The 19080-nt window shown below is 40.8% G+C and overlaps 1 protein-coding gene across 2 annotated transcripts in view; it reads right to left on the bottom strand.

Annotated features, from left to right (window-relative positions):
- The window catches only part of CAB39 (calcium binding protein 39), a 99302-nt gene extending 89043 nt beyond the window's left edge, over positions 1–10259 (bottom strand). Inside the window, exon 1 of one of the 2 annotated variants that reach the window (XM_077155401.1) lies at positions 10150–10259. The gene's annotated coding sequence lies outside the window, so the exon portion shown is untranslated. Of the gene's footprint in view, positions 1–9317; positions 9827–10149 lie in introns of those variants that run through there. The other variant, XM_077155402.1, reaches the window with a different exon arrangement.
- Between the last annotated feature and the right edge of the window lie 8821 nt (positions 10260–19080).

Here is a 19080-nt window from a genome sequence, read left to right as displayed (position 1 = left end):
GGTGTAAGGGGTATGGTATGTATGAGTTTCTTCTTTTTTTTCTTATTTCTTTGTCTGGAGTGATACAAATGTTCAAAAAAATGATCATGGTGTTAAATACACAACTATGTGATGATATTGTGAGGCACTGATTGTACACCATGTATGGAATGTTGGTATGTCAAGAATGTATGTTTGTTAAGGTTTTACAATAAAAATATTTTTTAAAAATACACACACACACACACACACACACACACACACACACACACACAGCAATACAGCCTAAACCTCAGCAACTATGAGTCCATTTGTATTCACAAAGCAAAACAATGTTAAGGGGGGCCTTTTGGCTATTTTAAAACTTATTATTTCAGAAGACTGATATCACAACAAATGATACATCCAGCCACAGATCAAAAGTATGCAGGTTCACTTGTAGGATGTTTCAATACCTCCAGTCTTAAAATATTTTTGAAAGTATGTATGATACATCAGGAAGAGTCTATAGCAGGGTTAGGGAACAGGGAATTAAGGCTTAAATTATAAAGAGTTTCAATTTGGCACGTTGGAAAAGTTTTAGTAATAGATGGCAGTTATGGTAGCACAACACTGTGAATATAATTAACAGCACTGAATTATATATTTGAATGGGGTTAAAGGGGTATATATGTTACTAGAATTAAAATTTAAAAAATCCATGGGACTGCACAACATAGAGAACCTTAGATAATTAAAAGGAAAAAAGAAAGCTAAAATGAATTGGGCATTTCAGAAACATTGTGTTAAAAGCATTTCTTACCTAATCCTCACGACTACCTTATGCATAAATTCTACTGTCTTAGAAATGGGAAAGCTGAGGCAGAGTGGGCATTATATACCTGTCCAAGGACACACAACCATGTTCTAAACCTTGGAATTCTGAGGCCAGAGCTCCTCCTCTTTCTCCCCACTGAGCTTAGTCTTTTCATTTACAGAACAGTTTACACTATCTTCTCATTCTAACATCTTGAGTTTACAAATTCGTGCAATCTCATAGTGTTTCTCAAACTGCATAGTGAATTACGGTAGTAGTTCATAACAAGCAGCAAAAAAATGGAATAGAATATAAAGTATTAAAATGTGTTATATATTTCATAAGGCTTACTTATTGTTTCATGAAACTTTTTCAGTTTTCAGAGTATGTCTACAGGTGCTGGGTTTTGGTCACAAATTTAATTTCTTACTGTTGGCTGAAGCGAAAAAAATAAAAATAAAAAAATAGAAAAGCTTGAAAAGCCATTGATCTAAAGTGTTCATTCTTTTCCTTAACAAAACTGAAAATACATTATTCCAACTTCAGTTGGATTTCAAATCTAAGAAAAGTTATCATCCAAATCAGAGTCTAAATGCTTAGAATTCTGGACTAATAAGTATGTAAATAAAAATATTTCCCAAACTGTGTTCCAGTAGAGTCCTCCTTCAAGATGTTTGTCGTATTTCTTGGTGGGGTGGGGGTGGGGTGGGGTGAATTCCTGTGACCAAATAAAGATGGCAAATTGGGAAATACAGCATATTGTATTTCCTTCCTGGACAAGTCACAATGCACACTATTAAAAACTCTGACAAGCTCTGCAGAAAACAGTAAAACAACTATCATTAAAAACAAAAATTGGATTAACTGTATTCAACCCAATGTTTTCAAACTTAGTTGACTGTGGAACCTCTCCCACCAACAACCATTTATCTCTAATAAAACCAGTTCTTCTGTAAAATATAATTTGGAAAACACTATTCTATGTGGGATCTATACAGAAAAAGAGGAGAAACCCTAATAGACTTCAGCTATTATAATAGATAACTTTCTTTCAATTAAGTACAAATACAGAAGAGACGAATAAAATACAGAAAAAAAAACCTATACAGTTTAGGCATTTCATCTCTGCTGAGAAATTTTATCTGACTATAACACAGTTGTGTTATTCAGTAACTATTCAGAGAAAAGCTGCACTATGCTCTGAAAGCATGAGATGGGGAGAAAGGAGGGAAAGAAGATGTGAAAAAACAAGAAGAAAATCCACAATTCAAATGTATTACAAATTAAGAGAAAGAACTTGGTGATGACAGTACAACATTGTGAATGTAATTAATACCACTGAATTACATATTTGAAAGCGGTTAAAATGGGAAATGTTATGTTGTATATTAGTTACAATAAATTTTTTTTAAAAAAGAGACAAAAAAAAAAACAAACCACTTAAAACTCATATCATATTGTAAAGTAGAGATTGGAGCCAAAAGATCAGCAACGGGGATACCATGTGACCCGATTCAGAAGTAAATGAGGTAGGTGCACCGGTAGTTCAGTGGCAGAATTGTCACCTGCCATGTGGGAGGGTTTTGACTCCCAGACCATGCGCTTAGGGGGAAAAAAATAAAAATTCAGCAAATGGTGCTGCGATAGCAGGTTCACAGGGAAAAAGAATGAAATGTGACCCCCACTGCACAACATACGAAAATAAATAGATAAATAAATAAATAAACTGGATGGTAACATGCCATGGGGGGGGGGGGGTAAGAGTAATCTACTTTGACTGAGGTTCCTTGAGACCTGTATCCAGAATAGTATTTTAGCATAAGGAACAATAAAAACTGCTTGTGGAATAAATTAATAATACATGGCTGAGGAGACAGGAATGCTCATAGGTAGTGAATATCACCCTCATCCCTTATCAGTCATAGAACCCTGGGCTGGAAATGACCCTTTGACCTAAGCCAGCAGACCATTTTATAAGTAGAGGATCAGTACCAACTATAGCCAAAGAACAAAACGTTGGCTACTTAAGACATCCCCAAAATTTGATTCCACATTTCTGTCCTCTCTTTTCTACCCTTGTTGCCTTTGTTTAATGTTTCTCCTTTCCTCAAAACAAACAGTTCATAGAACTTTACAACACGCAGTACTTAAAACTTGACAATGAAACTTCATGTGAGGCTTGAGGATTTGTTAATCATCAACTTGGCTTACTAAGCTTTGACTTTACAACCATTTAGTTTTTAACCATGTTTATTCATAAGTACAAAGTAGAAAACTTGAAAATACACAGTCTGATGTTAGTCACAGAACCTTCGGCAAAGAGGTACAGTACAGTGAAATAACACCAGGCACCCGACCAAGTAGGAGAAAGGAATGTTAAAGCATGGTCACGTGTGATAAGGTCTCACGAAGAAACTGATTTCAAGATCACGGGCAAAACAAAACAGGAGAGGTAGCCAGAGCAGAAGTAAAATGTGAGTGAGACATTCACATACAGGGTCATTGAAAAAGAAGAGCAAAAGAGACTTGGGGAGTTCTCCATTTGGTCCCCCAGTGTAATAATGGGGGTTGTCTGAAGCTCAGAGAGGTGGAGTGACTTGTCCAGAGTGACAACATAATTAGTCATTGAGTCAGGGCCCACCCAGATCTTAGATTCCAAGGCTCCTCCTGACTCTTACACTGTAACACAAGGCAGCCCACCATCTGTATACAACAGTAAAACATCACCTGTTATAGGACTAAACTAAAACTACAGTCCCATGATCAAATTATACGTCTATACAACAGAAGCATTTATAATAAACACCTTCATTTTATATAATAACGCAGCTACTATTATTTGGAAACCTATTAAAATGCTCATTAGGCTATATTTGTAAGTCTTCATTCTAAAACGTTAAATCAAAAATGATGAGAAAGAAGCCTACATCTTAGGGGAAAATATCAACTATTTCATATAAGGGTCTTAAATCCTATTCAGGGATTACACATTTTGAAACAAGGCTAATGTGGGTTCAAATCCCAGCTCAACTATGTGATGTCTGCTTGACCCTGGACAAGCCCCTCTGATTTGGTTAACAACCTGTAATGATAATGGGGATAATGCTATGTACTTCAGAGATTTGCCCAACATATCATAATACTCAAATGGTCATTTTCTATGCCTCCCTGTCTAGTGATTTTTGTCCATTTCCCTCAATCTTTATCTATTTCAACTTTTTAACTTCATATACACCCCAAATTGCTGCCATGTCACGAATAGCATGAACATACATTAAATGCCATATCTGTTAAAAAAAAAAGATCATGTGCCAAAGAACACTTAATATATACTGTAAAAAACAATCATTGTAAATGCCAGTGAAAAGGTTCAAAGTAGGCATTATTGCATGTAGTAGACTGAACTGAATTATGTACCCATCAAAAGGCATATTCTTAATCTTAATCCATTTTTCTGTGGGTGTGAACCCACTTGTAAATAGGACCTTTTGAAGATGTATTAACAATAAAGGTGTAGATTCAATTGTAAGTAGAAACTTCTAAGATCCTCTTTAGGTATGGCCAAAGTGAACCAGGGTGGGCCTTAATTCACATTACTGGAGGTCTTACATAAAGCCAGAACTCAGAGAAACGTAACAGAAGGTAAAAGATCACCATGTGACAAGAGGCAAAAGATGCAACCTAAGAAACCCCAAGGACCAGCAAGCCAGTACCAGAGTGCTACAGATTCTAGGGAGAAAGCCTGGTTTTGTTGATGTCTTGATTTTGGACTTATGACCTCCAAAACTGTGAAATATAAATTTTTGTTCTTTAAACCAACCCATTGCATGGTATTTGTCATAGCAGGCTGGCAAACTAAGACACTGCTACATAAAATTAAAAAGTTAACTTCTTTCATGCAAACTGGATAAAAAAATGAAGAGAAACAAGTTCTGGGTCCAGTCCTGCCACTAATAAGCTATATGGTTTTAGTTTGCAAAAGTTGCCAAAATGCAAGATACCAGAAAAGGAATGGCTTTTAAAAAGGGAATTTATTAAGTTGTAAGTTTATAGCTCTAAGACTGTGAAAATATCCAAACTAAGGCATCCAGAGAAAGATACTTGAATTTCAAAGAAAGAGTCTATGAAGTTCGGGGCTTCCCTCTCAGCTGGTAGGGTATATGGTGATGTCTGCTAGTTTTCTCTCTTCATTTCATAAGGCTTCCCCAGGAGCATTTTTCCCTTACATCTCCAAAGGTTTCTGGTTGGGTGGTGGGCTCTGTGGGTTAACGCTTCTTCCAAAATAGTCTCCTCTTAAACGGTTCCATTAAGCAGCCCCACCTTGAATGGGTAGACACCCATCTCCATGGAAACAATAAAAAAGATCCCACCTAGCAATACTGAATGAAGATTAAAGGACACAGCTTTTTCTGGGGTATACAACAGATTGAAACTGGCACAACAACCTTAGGCAAGTGACTTCAATTTTCAGAGCGTTCCAGCTGTCACAGTGCATAATTAACCAAACATACTTGGTAGTGAATTTATTAATTTAAGAGTTCTAGTTAGAGGGGGTTTTAGTGTTCTCATCTGCAGAAAGAACCCATTCCAAATAAACTGTTCCTAAAGTTTCTTCCACCTGAACAGCATTAGCACCATCACAAAACTTATCATGGCTGAAGTATGTACGTTCCAGGGCGTGTTCTAAGCACTTGAGATGTCATAACTCATGTACTTCCAGCAACCCTCTAAGGTAGGGTCTATTATTATTCCATTTCTCATGTGAGGAATCTAAGGTAAGAGAAGTTAAAGAACTTACCCAAGGCCATAGAACCCACAGAAGGAAGAGCAATAGTTCAAACCCAAGAGTGGGCCTTAACTATCTATAGACATGTAAACAGAAAGCTGTATTTAACAGGTTTTATTCCTGATGCTGAAATACAGCTGATATATAATCTACTGTGGAGGGAGAGAACAGTGACTGACATGCTAACAGTACCCTGCTAAAGAGCAAGCTATGCTTCATTAGGCAAGGTGATAAAGTAACAATTAAGATGAAGCTACAAAATGTCTATTTTGTTTGGCAAACATTTTACCAAAATAATTAAAGTGTTAGTGATGTTTTAACATTATCATACTTCCATGGTCCTCAATAATTTAACTGCTGGATAAGGCTGCCAAGGAATATATATCATATACTAGATAATTAAATACTAGTAATAGATTTCCTCGGTCGTTGCAACTATGCATATGAAAATGCATAGACACATCTATATATATTAGCAAACACAAAACTACAATTCTGAGTACCAATATCTAAAGTTAATGTAATATATTAAGGATTATACAAATACGGATGCTTCACTATCAACACAAATAGCCAGGGCTGGCTTTACCTCATTCCTCTGGGGCCACTTCACACCTGGCTGACCTCTTGCAATTCTCTGCACGTGATTCTTCCTTCTCCCTTCCTCTGTTAGCTTACCATTAGTCGCTATAAACCACAATTCTTCTGTCCCCATACATCCTCTATCTCAAAAGAAAAGTTCAAGTACCTTGGGACTAGGAAGTTCAGTGAGAGAGAAATGGCACTCAGAGAACTACACACACATACCATGCACACATACATATCCCCAAAACACAATGTTGATAGCCACAAGCTTTTAAGTTTATTTCAATACCACTGGCCTATCATCCGCCACCTAGTTCCACAATAATTCTTCTCATAATCCCTGGAGGGCCTAAGAAACAGAACAAACATTTAGAGATTTTCCCTATCCTGGTCTCCCCTAACAATGTTGGTGGTAGAAATACTTGCCCTCCTCTGCTCTGCCCTAATAAAGGTAGTGATGAAGGTCCAGTCAGATGGTCAACAAGAATGGTGAAACACACAAAGAACTCTCATTTAGCTGAAGTCCTTTCATCAAGTAAGCCTCCAATATCTTCTTTTCCAATCAAAGCCAAAAGATAGGCTGACAACTAAATGGTTACGCAACTTTTAGGCTACTTGGCTTGAACTGCATTCACACAAATATATGATCTTTATACCTTGGTAATCAAGTAATAAAAGAAGTCACAAGCTATCTAACCCAGAGGGTCACGCAGATTTGATCTTCTTTATCCCAATTTTATCACACAACAGTTTAACCAACCTTTGGCCAATTACACACTAATCCATCTATGACATTCCTATTTCTGTAACATTTTTAAGACATCCATAAAATCAAATTTTTCATTAAAAGGACCTATGGAAAGGAGGAAAATGGATTTTTAAAACAGAACTTCAACCGAAATACCACTAGAAAGGTAACCAGAAATGAAATAAAATGAAATTCTACCCTACCACTGGATTTTTTTTTTTGGGGGGGGGATGAGGGGGAGTTGACTGGCATGGATTTATGTCTGTATATTTTCATAGCAGATGACAAAAATGGGAATGATCAGTGATTAATTTCCGAGAAAAAAGGCACTCAGTAAAATTTGCTTGTAACTCTGCACATGAGCAACATGTTAAAAAAAAAAAAAAAAGAAAAGAGAAAGATCTAAATAGGGCAGCGTGATGGTAGCCCGGTGGCAGAATTCTCGCCTGCCAAGCCAGAGACCTGGGTTCGGTTCCCGGTGCCTGCCCATGCAAAAAGAAAAATAATAATACTAAATTTTAAAAAAAGATTCAAATAAAGCCAAACTCCATATTTAAATTAGGCTTTCTCAGCTATTCTTTTATATTAACTTTATGAAAATTTATAGTCTAACTTGGCATCTCACTTTACATGTCATTAGAAACAGAAACAGGGACAGCATTAATAAGTTTTAGAACACAAAGTTCTCAATTTAAACTTAATACAAGAATCTGCAGTCTGAATTGCTGACCTAAACTGACATGCCTTGAAACAAAAAAACAAAAATCTTCTTTTGTTAGACAAATCACTCATCATATTTAGTATATTTTACTAAAAATATAGTAAATATTGATATTTTACCAATGAAAAAACTAAATACATCTAGTCAATCTTTGCGGCATTATGACCAAAAAGTCGTTGACCTATATGGATGGTCCCAGTATAATGACTATTTTTTCACGGGGTGGAAAGGGGAACTGCATTACAACATATGGGAGATACCATACTAGCCATGAAATCAATATTTATAACAGAATGCTTTTTTTTTCATTCTTCCACTCACATCGATATCTGTGTGCTCTATTCCATACCTGAAAGCATGCATCCTGTCAAATAATGAACACTTTATTAAATAACCAAAAGGATCCAAATTTTAGAGGATTTAATAGTGAAATATAATCCTTTAGAAAAAAAGTTCTGTCCTCAACAGCAGTTATTAAATACAACTGCAGCATTTCATCTGAAGTAAACAATGCTACTCTGTCCGGCGGGGGACGACACACAAAAAACACTTACAACTTCCCTTGCTTGAGTAAAACTATTTTTATGTGAAGTTATTTAATGACCAAAAGAAAAGCATAATGTAAGAATTATATATATATATATATATATATATATATATATATATATATATGCACTATATAATATGTAAAGAAAAATATACAGGAAAAGACTGGAAAGGAAATATACAAAAACATTAACAGTAACCCAACCTACACCGCAAGATTACAGAAGATAATTTTCGTTTTATTTTCCAGTACTTGCATACATGCAGGCCTTTTACAAATATAATGCATCACCTAATAGTCAGAAAGCTTTTTTGTTAAACTGAAAAAAGTAAACCGACATTCACTTGTCATACAAGCAAACAGCTATAAGTACTTACAAACCAAAAGAGGTTCTAAGATTTTTCCATAGGTCATATAATTGAGAATTCAAATACAGTTGCTAAATTACTTGGTAAGTAACCTGAAAAAAACCGCACAAGATAGAGTTAAAAGCTTTCACTTCTGCCTCTCTTATAAAGATTTTCGTAACAAAAACCTAACAAAAAAATTGTCCTTCCCTATAATAATTTTCTATGGACAAATTTCTATCCAAGAATATTTTAGGCTGTTTTACAAAAATGCCATCTCAAAGAAGTAGTTTAGTTTAGAGCAGTAATTTCAAAGTTTAGCTACCGAAACATAGTATAGTGCAAGAACTTTTGAAGCATTTTTGTAAAGGCACCAAAAGCAATGTCTATATGCAGATGAGCTTTATTTAACACGCGTCTTTCCATTACTTCTTAAGAATCTGATGTCTAGTCAAGGTTTTTTGCTTAGTCTGGACATGGAGTTACTTGAATATCCGGGAAACTGTCAAAATCGAGCTCAAATTTCATTATGTTCAAGGCATAGAATGTCAACTTCTGACTGGGCCTCCCTCTCCCTCTTCTTCCTCAGGCCCGAGTTTAACATCCTTATTCTACATTTCCGGGCTCATGAGTCACTGAGAAATGAGCTCTATGTTTTTCTTAGAATGCAACTCACATAGCCCCTCTACAGCACTCAGGATCTGGCCCCAGAATTCCTCTCTAATCGTAGGCAACAGACTGAATTATCCACTATTTCTACAGTATGTCTTTTTACTTTGTCCTCTCCCTTGGCTACCCTTCCACATACCGTCGCATCTGCACCACTTCACTCCTAAATCCCATCCGGCCTTCAAAACCCTGCTCGGCACCGCCTCGCCCAGGAAGCCTTGCAGATTCCTGCTAGGCGGAAGTGATCGATCGGTTCCGTCTTCCCTGCGTGCATTTCTAGCACTTTGTAGCTCTTGCACAGGACTTACACCTCCTTCCTGGTATCAGGGTTATTTGTGCACTCGTTTTATCTCCACACCAGAGCGCAAGCTCCTCAGGGAAGGGGACTGTGAGGTTGGGTTCACCTCTGAATCCCCCGGCGCCGACCGACTACCGCGCCTGCACAGTCGGCAGTCAGGCTGCTTCAACCAAACTCGGGAACGCTCCGACGGCACAATTCCTAACCAGAAACCAGTCAGGCATTTTTCTGAAATGATGTTTACAAAGGCGGTGTCTGCCTCCCGATAACAGGAAGTTTCCTAGGGGCCTGGCTGCGGACGGGAAGGGAGCGAGGTACCCGGAGCCCCGAGTGCGGTGGGAGTGACAGTTGGCCCGGCCCGCACTTTCCCAGCCTTCCCGACTCGGGTCGGGGCCGTCCCTACGCCGCTGGCCGCGCTGGGGAGCCGCGGAGAGGGATGGCAGGACAGCGCGGGGCTCCCAGGGCCCCGGGTCGCAGGCCCCAGGCATCCCGCTCCGGAGAAGGCAAGGGGGGACGGCTCCGTGAGGGACCCGGACCGGGGCGGAGAGGGCAGGCCGGGCCCCGCCGCTCCCGCCGACGCCGGAGAAAATGGAGGCAGACCCGGGGCCGGTCAGGCAGGGCAGGCGGAAGGGGCGTCCGCGCCTCGGGCAGGGCCGGGCCTGGGGTCACTCACGGGGCTGGGCTGGGCCGGGCCAGGCGGCTCCCTCTCCGCCTCCGCGTCGTCGCCGTCCCCGTCCTCGGCCGCCGCCGCCTTGGGCTGCTCGCTCGGTCCCCGCGGCGCGGCTCCGGCGCTCGGCCCCTCCGTTGTCTTCCGCCTGTTCCTGCTCCCGGAGACTGGCTCCGGCGGCGGCGACGGCGGCGGCGGCTGCGCGAGCGGACGGCGGCGCAGGGACTCCCGCGGCGACCGCCGCGCTACTGCACTCGCTCGGGCTGCGGCTGCGGACCCTGACGCCTCCCTAGTCTCCGCCTCGGCTCCCGAAGGCTCAGTCTCTCCAGGCCGCGCCGCTCCCCACTCCGGCCCGAGCCCGGCTTTGACGCGCACACTGCGCAGCCGCGGAGGGCGCGACGTCGGGCAGCGCTGCAACGCCCCCTTTGGTCTCGGGCGCCCCCGGGCGGCGGGGCGGACTCAGGGCGGCGGGGGACGCGTGCGCCGAGGCCGAGGCGCGAGGGGACGCAGAGAAAAGAAGCAGAGGAGGTGGCTTCTTTCATCAGCGGTTTAAATGCTGGTGTTCCCCACTGCTCACAGCAGCGCTTGTCTATGGAAGCACTCTTCCTGAAGGCATCTCACCCCCACTTTCAACTACCACTTCCTCAACTCTTAACTATTTCTGCTAAAAGCCAGGGGCCGACTTTGTTACAGACGGAACCCCTCATACTTCAAGGCATAGATCGTTTTCATTTTAGCATCCTCCGTAAAAGAGGGTAGAAAGTGATGTTATGTTCCAAATTATTAGGATTCAACAGTCTAGCTGTAAATCCCAGCTCCACCATTTAGTATTTTTTGTGTGCTGTTTTTTGTCCTGGTGTCTTAGTTCCCGATGAACGCGATAATGCATTGCAAAGAAGCTCTGACGTAAAAATAACAAACATGAATTTTGGTGTCTTTGTTTTGCTTTTGGTAGTATTTAATGCATAAGTGAAGAAATAACTCTTGAGCACCTGCTGCGGGCCACATGCTGTTCTACTAGGTGGTGGGGCAGTGAACAAAACGGGTAGTGTCTGAGACAAAACAGTAAGCACACAAACCAGTACATGGGTGTTATTGGAAGGTGTTAAGTACTGTTGAGTAAACCGACACAGGCTAAGGAGGAGAGAGAATGGGTAGTTTTGTTTTATTGATTGTGCTTCTACAGGGAGCATCTACCCAAAGGTAGCATATGGACAGTCAGGCGGAATAGCAAGGACCCAAGCTCTGAGGCCAGCTGTGCTTGAAGAGTTTGAGGTGCGGCATGAAGGCCAGCAAGGCAAGTGCCCTCAGTGAGCGGAGAAGGGAGTAGGTGGGTGAGTAGGAGCCATGGAGACCAAATAAGGGCTTTATTATTATTACTGTTTTACTCTGAATGAGATGGGAAGCTGTTTGGAGAAGTTTGAGCAGAAAAGGGATGTGGTCTGACATGTTAAAAGCATCACGTTGGCTGTGAAGACTAGACTAACGGGGCCAAAGGTTGAAGCAGGGAGACCAGTTAGAAGGCTGTTGAAATAATCTATTCAAGAAAGGAAGGGGATGGGTCCAGGTGGTAGGAATGGAGATGTAAAGAAGTGTTTAGGTTCTAGATTCAATTAGAAGGTGTTTTGCCAATTTCTAGGGTTTTTGTCTCAACCAGCTAGACTAATGCAATTTGGTGAAATGGGAAGATTTAAGCAAGAACAGATGTGAAGGGAGGCACTCAGGGATTCATTTGGGGGCATATTAATTTTGAACTGCCTCTGACACACCCAAGAGGAAACTGGATATGGAAGTCTGGGAAGAGGCCTGGAGACCTGGAGAGTCCTAAGAGTAGGTGAAATCTTGGAAGTAAGGCCAAGGATTGAGCCTGAAGCCCTCAATATTGAAAGGTCAAGTTGACAACAGGAATTAGCAGAGGATTGTAAGAAGGAACCAGAGTGGGAATATGGCTAGGAAAGCCTGATGTGTGGAAGAACAGGGATGCCTTTCAAGGAAGAGGGATGGATCCATACTGCCCAACAGGTAATGGGAGTTGGCCAGGTATTGGTAATTGGCCATTGATTTCAGCACCATTTAGGTAAAACTAGTGAGAGCTGTTTCAGTGGAGAGGTGGGTGGGAAAACCTGATTGGTATGGACTCTAGAAAGAATGAGACCTAGAAACCTCTCTAGAAAGAACAAGCCTCTTGAAAGAGAGACCATGAGTGTCAAAGCTTTGCTCTAAAGGGCAGTGGAGAAATCAGGTGGTAGCTGGGAGGGGAATAAGAGGTCAAAGTTGATTTTTTTGTTTGATTTTTTTTGCTTTTAGGATGGAATACATTATAGCATGCTTAAATGCTGATGAGAATGATTCAGTGGTGAGGGAAGACCTGTGTGTGTGGGGGGGCATTTTCTGGAGAGCTGTCCTTGAGTGTGTGAGAAGAACCCATGCAGCGCCCAAGTGGAGGGTCTGGCCTTGGAGGGCATGCAGCGTGTGGGCACAGAGCCAGGAGGCATGTAGACATGGTGCCAGGAATGTGTGGAAATTCCCTTCCATGGGCTTCTATTTTCTTCTTGAAACAGGAAGCAAGGTCATCAGCCCAGAGCATGGAGGGGGAGGAGGTGTTAGAAGTCTGAGGAGAGATGAGAAGGTGTAAAGAAGGGCCAGTCACAGGGTTATTATGCTTTTCACCAGCCACACTTTGCTGGGAAGGTTGGGGATGAGAAGGTGAACAGTTTGATTCAACCAGGGTCATTATTTTTTTATTGACAAATCTTCACACACATACAATCCGTACGTCAATGTGTACAATCAGTGGCTCACAATATCATCACATAGTTGTGTATTCATCATCATGATTGTTTTTAGAACATTTGCATCACTCCAGAAAAAGAAAGAGCTCTAAGAAGGAAAAAGCTCTAAGGTGAAGTTGATTATTCTTATTCTTGCCAGGATACCAAACACTCAATAAAGGCAGAAAAAAAAAGAAGAAGAAGAAGAAGAAGAAAAAGAACATTAGGATATATTCTTAAAGCAGTTTTATTATTCACACACCATACAATCCATCTAAGCTAGAATAATCTTGACCCCAAATATACCTAAATAAAGAAAAATCATGACGTATAAGAAAAGACATCAGCATATTAAAAGAGAAAACCACCCTAACCAAGCACAATGTATCTCAAGTATATTAGACAACTATTAGAAAAACCAGGTGACAAAAAGCTCTGAGGAGGGTGGGGAATTGGACTGGGATGGGGTGGGGGTGGGGAGCTGCTGGTTACTGGAGCTTTCTCCTGCCTCTCTACTAAAAGTGTACACCCTCAAATGGGAAATGGGTATACCACAAGTGATACCTAATTTTGAAAATTTATTCCATAAAGACATTACCCCACTGCTTTTCTCTAAAAAGAGGAAAGTCCTTTAAACTGCAGTCCCAAAGAGGATTTATGTAACTTGTATTCTGCAAAAACAAGTCATGATCCAATTTCCCACCACATAAAAGAGTGCACGGGGGTGAATAAATCCTATATACAGCGCCTTGATTCCTTTGCTCTATGGATCAGAGTAGGATTCCAGATTAATCCCTTAACATTGATAAATCCACCACAGCTGGGAATTGTGACAGCAAGACAGTACAAATTTCTGGAGCAGGGTTTTGTAACAAGTTCTGAAATCAAACAGAAGGAACCACATCATCTGACCACCTGGATTTACACTGGGACCTTCTTAACCTTTCTATGGGACTCTCTGGAAAGCCTTTCTATTAATAATATATTTATTTTTAGGCACAACTTCTTTCTAAAATATTCTTCCACCTCTTCATCTCACATGGAGTCCCTTGGATCTCCAGTGCCTGTGGAGCTCAGGGTGATCCTTTTCCTTGAGTTGGACTGTGGAAGGGGTCTATTGCTTTCATTTCCCTCACTCTCCTCCTTTGAAGCTGGAAAGTGTGGAAGCTCCACCCTGCCTTAATCAGACCTTCTGCAAAAGAACTTTGGAGCCTGACTCATAGCTTCCCTCCCTACCCCACCCCACACCTGACGTCTCCTGGGCAATGTAAGTGTCACTCATCCAATACATTAGCTCAGTGACCTTCACTTTCCTTCTGTTTCAGCAATCACTTGTTCAGTTCCACACAATGGACACCAGAACTACTCCCCCGTTGGAGTGTGAACTCTAGCACTCCTGTTTAACTACCATTCTCATCTACCCATCCTTTCCACACCCTCTTACCCACCCAACCTGCTCTAAATCTCATTGAAACTTTGTTTATGGAACAAACACTTATTGAGCACAAATAATTACTGAGCATAAACAGTGGGAATGAGATATGGAATGTGGTCCCGCCCTTAGGGAGCTTGAAGTCCAGCAAAGACACACAATTAAATAGTCAATTACACGAGACATAAAGCTTGAATAGGATTTAGCCAGTTGAAAATGGGAAAAGGGGTGTGGGGCTATGAATAGCTCCCAAAGTAGGAAAGCCTGGTGAATTTGGGGAACTCCATATGAGTAGTTGGATACATGGAACCTGGAGTTTGAGAAGGGGGCCTGGCACCAGCTAAGGTTGGAGAACTAAGCAAAGATTCAATCCTAAAAAGTCACGTTACCCCTCTTGAGGGTAGTGGGTGTGGGTTGGGTGCAGTGGGCATTAGCGCCTCTACGCCATCAATGGCAAGCTCATATATGTAGGTTCGATTTAGAGCTACCACTTGAGTCTGGGGTACACTTTGGATGGGAGGAAAGCCAGATCTGAAGCAGTGACTCCCGTTAAGAGACTATTCTCATTTTGGCAATGGGGTCATGGGAGCCTGGGCTAGGACTGTGGCAATGGGTATCGAAAAAAGTGAACCTGTTATTAAAAAATGTTTAGGAAGTCATGCTTGGAGATTTGATGGCTATAAATATAAGGGAGAATGTGGAGTACAGGATGAGAACCTGGCTTTTGACATGGGCAACTGGTAGAGTAGTTTACTTAGATGAGCACTGTCTAAATACCATGTGGGAGAAATCAGAAGATGGGAGGAAAACCAGGAGAGTGTTATGTCCCTACAGGCACATTTCAAGCAAAATGACTATCAACAATCCAATGCTGCAATGCTGCAGTAAGGTTAACTCATATGAGGGCTGAAGAATATCTGTTGGATGTGGCAACAAGGGTGACTTTGGTGATCTTGAAAAGAGTCATATCCAGGGTGAAGAAGCAGCCAGATGGCAATTGGTTTAAAGTTTGAATGAGAAAAATGGAAGTGGAGATAATGAGGCGTATATCAAGGCAAGAAAATGAGGAGTGGGGCAGAGCTGGAGAGGATGGCCTGACCAAGAGAGGATCTGGAAAATGGTAGAGACTTGAGCATGTTTAAATACTGATGGGAAGACATTGAATGTATAGGAAAGTGAAGGGCTCACAGATATCCAGGGACCCCTGAGGAGGGAGAAGACACCATAGGAGCATAGATGGTGGCATTAACTTTAAGAAGGAGAATAGGGCCCCTCTTCCTTGAAATAGCAGAGAAAAAAGAGAACAGAAGTCCAGGGAAAGGTTAGCTGATGAAACAGAGAGGAAATTCCTGGGAGTTGAGCTATGCAAGGATGTATCTTATTAAGGAAAAAAGAGTTGTTTTGTCCTAAAGTAAAATGACTCTATTCCAGAATGAGAAAGAGGAAAATGTTGGACAAAACCTAAATGGCTGTAGAAAGTTACAGAAGTTTCTTAGAAATGGAATTTTATTTGTTGTCACCAAAACTGGCTAAGATTTAATGGATTTATTTATAAGATCTTAAAAAAGAGGCTTAGTATCAAAATCACTCATGAAAAACTAGAATTTGTTTTTTACACTGTTAAAATGAGAAAATTACTGCGCTATTCTTAGTAAGAGGTTTGTGGGGAGCTGAATAATGGTCCCCCCGAAGATGTCCATGTCCTGATCCCCAGAAACTGTGAATGTAATCATGGCAAAAGGAACTTTGCAGATGTTCTTCAGTTAAGGATCTTGAGGTGGGGAGATTGTACTGGATTGTCCAGATCGACCCGATGGAATCTCAGGGTCCACACAAGATGGAGGCAGGATGGGCAGAGCAAAAAAAAGGTGATGTGATAACAGAACCAGAAACAGAGAAATTGGAAGACAATGTGCTGCTGACTTTGAAGATGAAGGATGGGGCCATGAGCCAAGGAAGAGAGGTGGCCTCTAGAAGCTAGAAAAGGAAAGGATGTGGATTCTCTCCTAAAGTCTCAAGAAAGAACCAGCCTTGCTGATACCTTTACTATACATAGCCTATAAGACTGATCATGGATTCTCATCTCTATATAAAATAATAAATGTGTTGTTTAAAAGCTGCTATTTATTTATTTATTTTTGGCATGGGCAGGCTCTGGGAATTGAACCCAGGTTTCCAGCATGGCAGGTGAGAATTCTGCCACGGAGCCACCCTCCAAACCATTAAATTTTGTACCTAAAATTGTTTGAAATTTCCTAGTGGATCCTAGGCAAACCACAAAGGATTTGTCCTTTCACCTTGTAAAAAGAGATATACTAGAAACTGTGTTTGTGTGATATGTTACTATTGATGAACTGCATGGGAACAGTTGACAAAGCAAAAGAGATGCTTAGTCTTCTCTAGGCTACATTTGTATAGGTAAATATTATTAAATACATACATTTCAGAAATTGTATGCCATGTAGGAAATATGTAGAGACATGTCAATGCCCTTGCTGGCCATGGTTGATTTCTTCAAGCCACTTTGCCCAACATTAAATAACTGCAGTATAGTATTATCAGTCACAAACAATTTCAGTTATTTTAAAAATGTTAACTTGATCACAACTTCCTTAACGTGAATTTGGCATCTACTAGACCAGGGGTTTTCAAGTGGGAATTCACCTGTGGGGCTTTATTAATATACAAATGTTTAGGACCTGTTTCAGACTTACAGCCTCTCTTTACTTTATTGTCTTGATATATTAGTACATTTTAACTATACACTGAGTATATTCGTGGTATATTATGTCAGGATTACTGTACATTATATCTGAAGTTTTTTTTCTCAGCAAAGGTTAGATTTAGCCATTTTTTAAACCATATGTAATATCCACTCTTCTTTGAAAATGGGATTGTTATACTTACAGATATTTTGTCTAAAATCGTTTTTTTTTTTTTTGGATTGACTTTGTTATTTTGTTTTGCATGCCACAGGCACAACCAAATTTTATTGTCAGTTGTACTATTCTTGTTATAGACTCCCACCAGATCTTTCCCTTTGAAAATTGTCAATAACAACTTAACCACATCCATTTTAAGTCTTTCGCTCATCCAGATAGTTGTACTCTGATGCTTCCCTGAAAGCACTTGAAATCAGCTACAGTCCATAAGGCTTGTCTTCAACAAAGAAAGACTGTCTCAGAACCCTGTGAAAAAGGACTATGCTAGAAACCTTTGGATACAGGCTTCTGATGATTTTGTTTAAACAACATTGAGACCACATCAGGAGACTGAGTCAGGATTTCTCGAACCTTAATTGAGACACAGGTGAGTTCGTGAGACTCTCAACCCAAGATCCAGTGGAACAAGAATTAATTACATAGGACTGAATGAACTATAAGAGATAATTGTGGGTTTTGTTTGAAATATTGTTGATGCTGTTTTAATGTTCTATTTTCTGGATATATAAGGAACCTCTTTCTCTTTTATCTTAAGCCAACTATAAGTCTATTCAGTAGACTAGGTTTTGGTAACCAGAAATGAACCATTTGTAAATATCTTATTCTCCCTGCCTGTCACCTCCAAAATCCAAAAACTCTTACCGAGTATTCTTTATTTCATGGCAATATAATTATATGCATAAGTTAGCAAGCATCTGTCTTTCTTGTTAACAGACCATAATTGCAAATGTTGATTATGCAACCAAGGCTTTCCCTGAGGAATGTCATGTTTGAGAATGATGCTCTTTGAATCAGATATGACCAGACACTTTTAAGGAACTCAAGTTGTCTTTATGGAGCCAATGCTTACAAAGCCATTTTGGAAAATTGGCCTTGTATCTGCCTTACAAGGTTCCCAGCTTTATTGTGAGCAAGGAAGGCCACTTCTTGGCAGGAATCCTAGGATATTTGGGGGATCTTGAGAAGAGAGGAATTAGCTCAAGTTTATGACTGTTGGTGTATTTGATAGTGAGTTCTTGGTTTGGCTTCCTAGCCCCAATAGACATTTAAAAGTCCAATCTGAGATTCCTTCAGAGAACTTCCAGTCTTAAGGAGGATGTATGGTAAATTATCATTTTTGCTACACCTGTGTAAATAAGCAGACAAAATCTAGTAAGACTAAATTATTTTGTGATCAAGAATATTATTTCTGAGGTTATCTTTGATCAACAGAGAGGTGGTTGTGGAGAGAAATGCTGTGTTTCAGTTTTTTGAAAACTATAGTGCACTCTTACAGGTTCCTGGACTCCCACTAGCCCAGTTCATTGCCTTTGAGCCATCTTGCACTTCTTTGTAAAATTGCTTCTAAGTGGTGAAAGTGCCAACTCTGTCTTGTCTCACAAGAGATTAATTGACTTCCCTCCTCCCCCACCTCAGGGGAAAACCAGTTTTGATACGTACCTTTAGGATCCTGTTACCTTATCTGAATTGACACTCCTTACCAAATTCTCAATTCTTCTAGTTCGTTTGGGGGATTGACTACAATCTTCCAAACTAACTTTTCCAAATTTTCCTCCTCCTGCCTGAAAAGGCATCACCAAGAGCTAAAACTTGACTGCTCAGCTTCCTATCAGGACTTTCAGCTGCCTTGCAGCTGGCTTTTTCCAGGTGACTTGATACAAATCACTGCAGCAGACCATGAATGGGCCAGAAATCTCCCTGGTCAAGCCACTGGCAGGACCACTAAGCAGCAGAATGCTGGCGTCATGCCTGCCCTTCTACGAGAGGTAACCAAGATGGTGGACAGCATCCC

The sequence above is a fragment of the Tamandua tetradactyla genome, chromosome 3 (genome assembly GCF_023851605.1).
Source record: "Tamandua tetradactyla isolate mTamTet1 chromosome 3, mTamTet1.pri, whole genome shotgun sequence".
In the NCBI taxonomy this organism is placed as follows: domain Eukaryota; kingdom Metazoa; phylum Chordata; class Mammalia; order Pilosa; family Myrmecophagidae; genus Tamandua; species Tamandua tetradactyla.
This window is presented reverse-complemented; position numbering and strand designations above follow the sequence as displayed.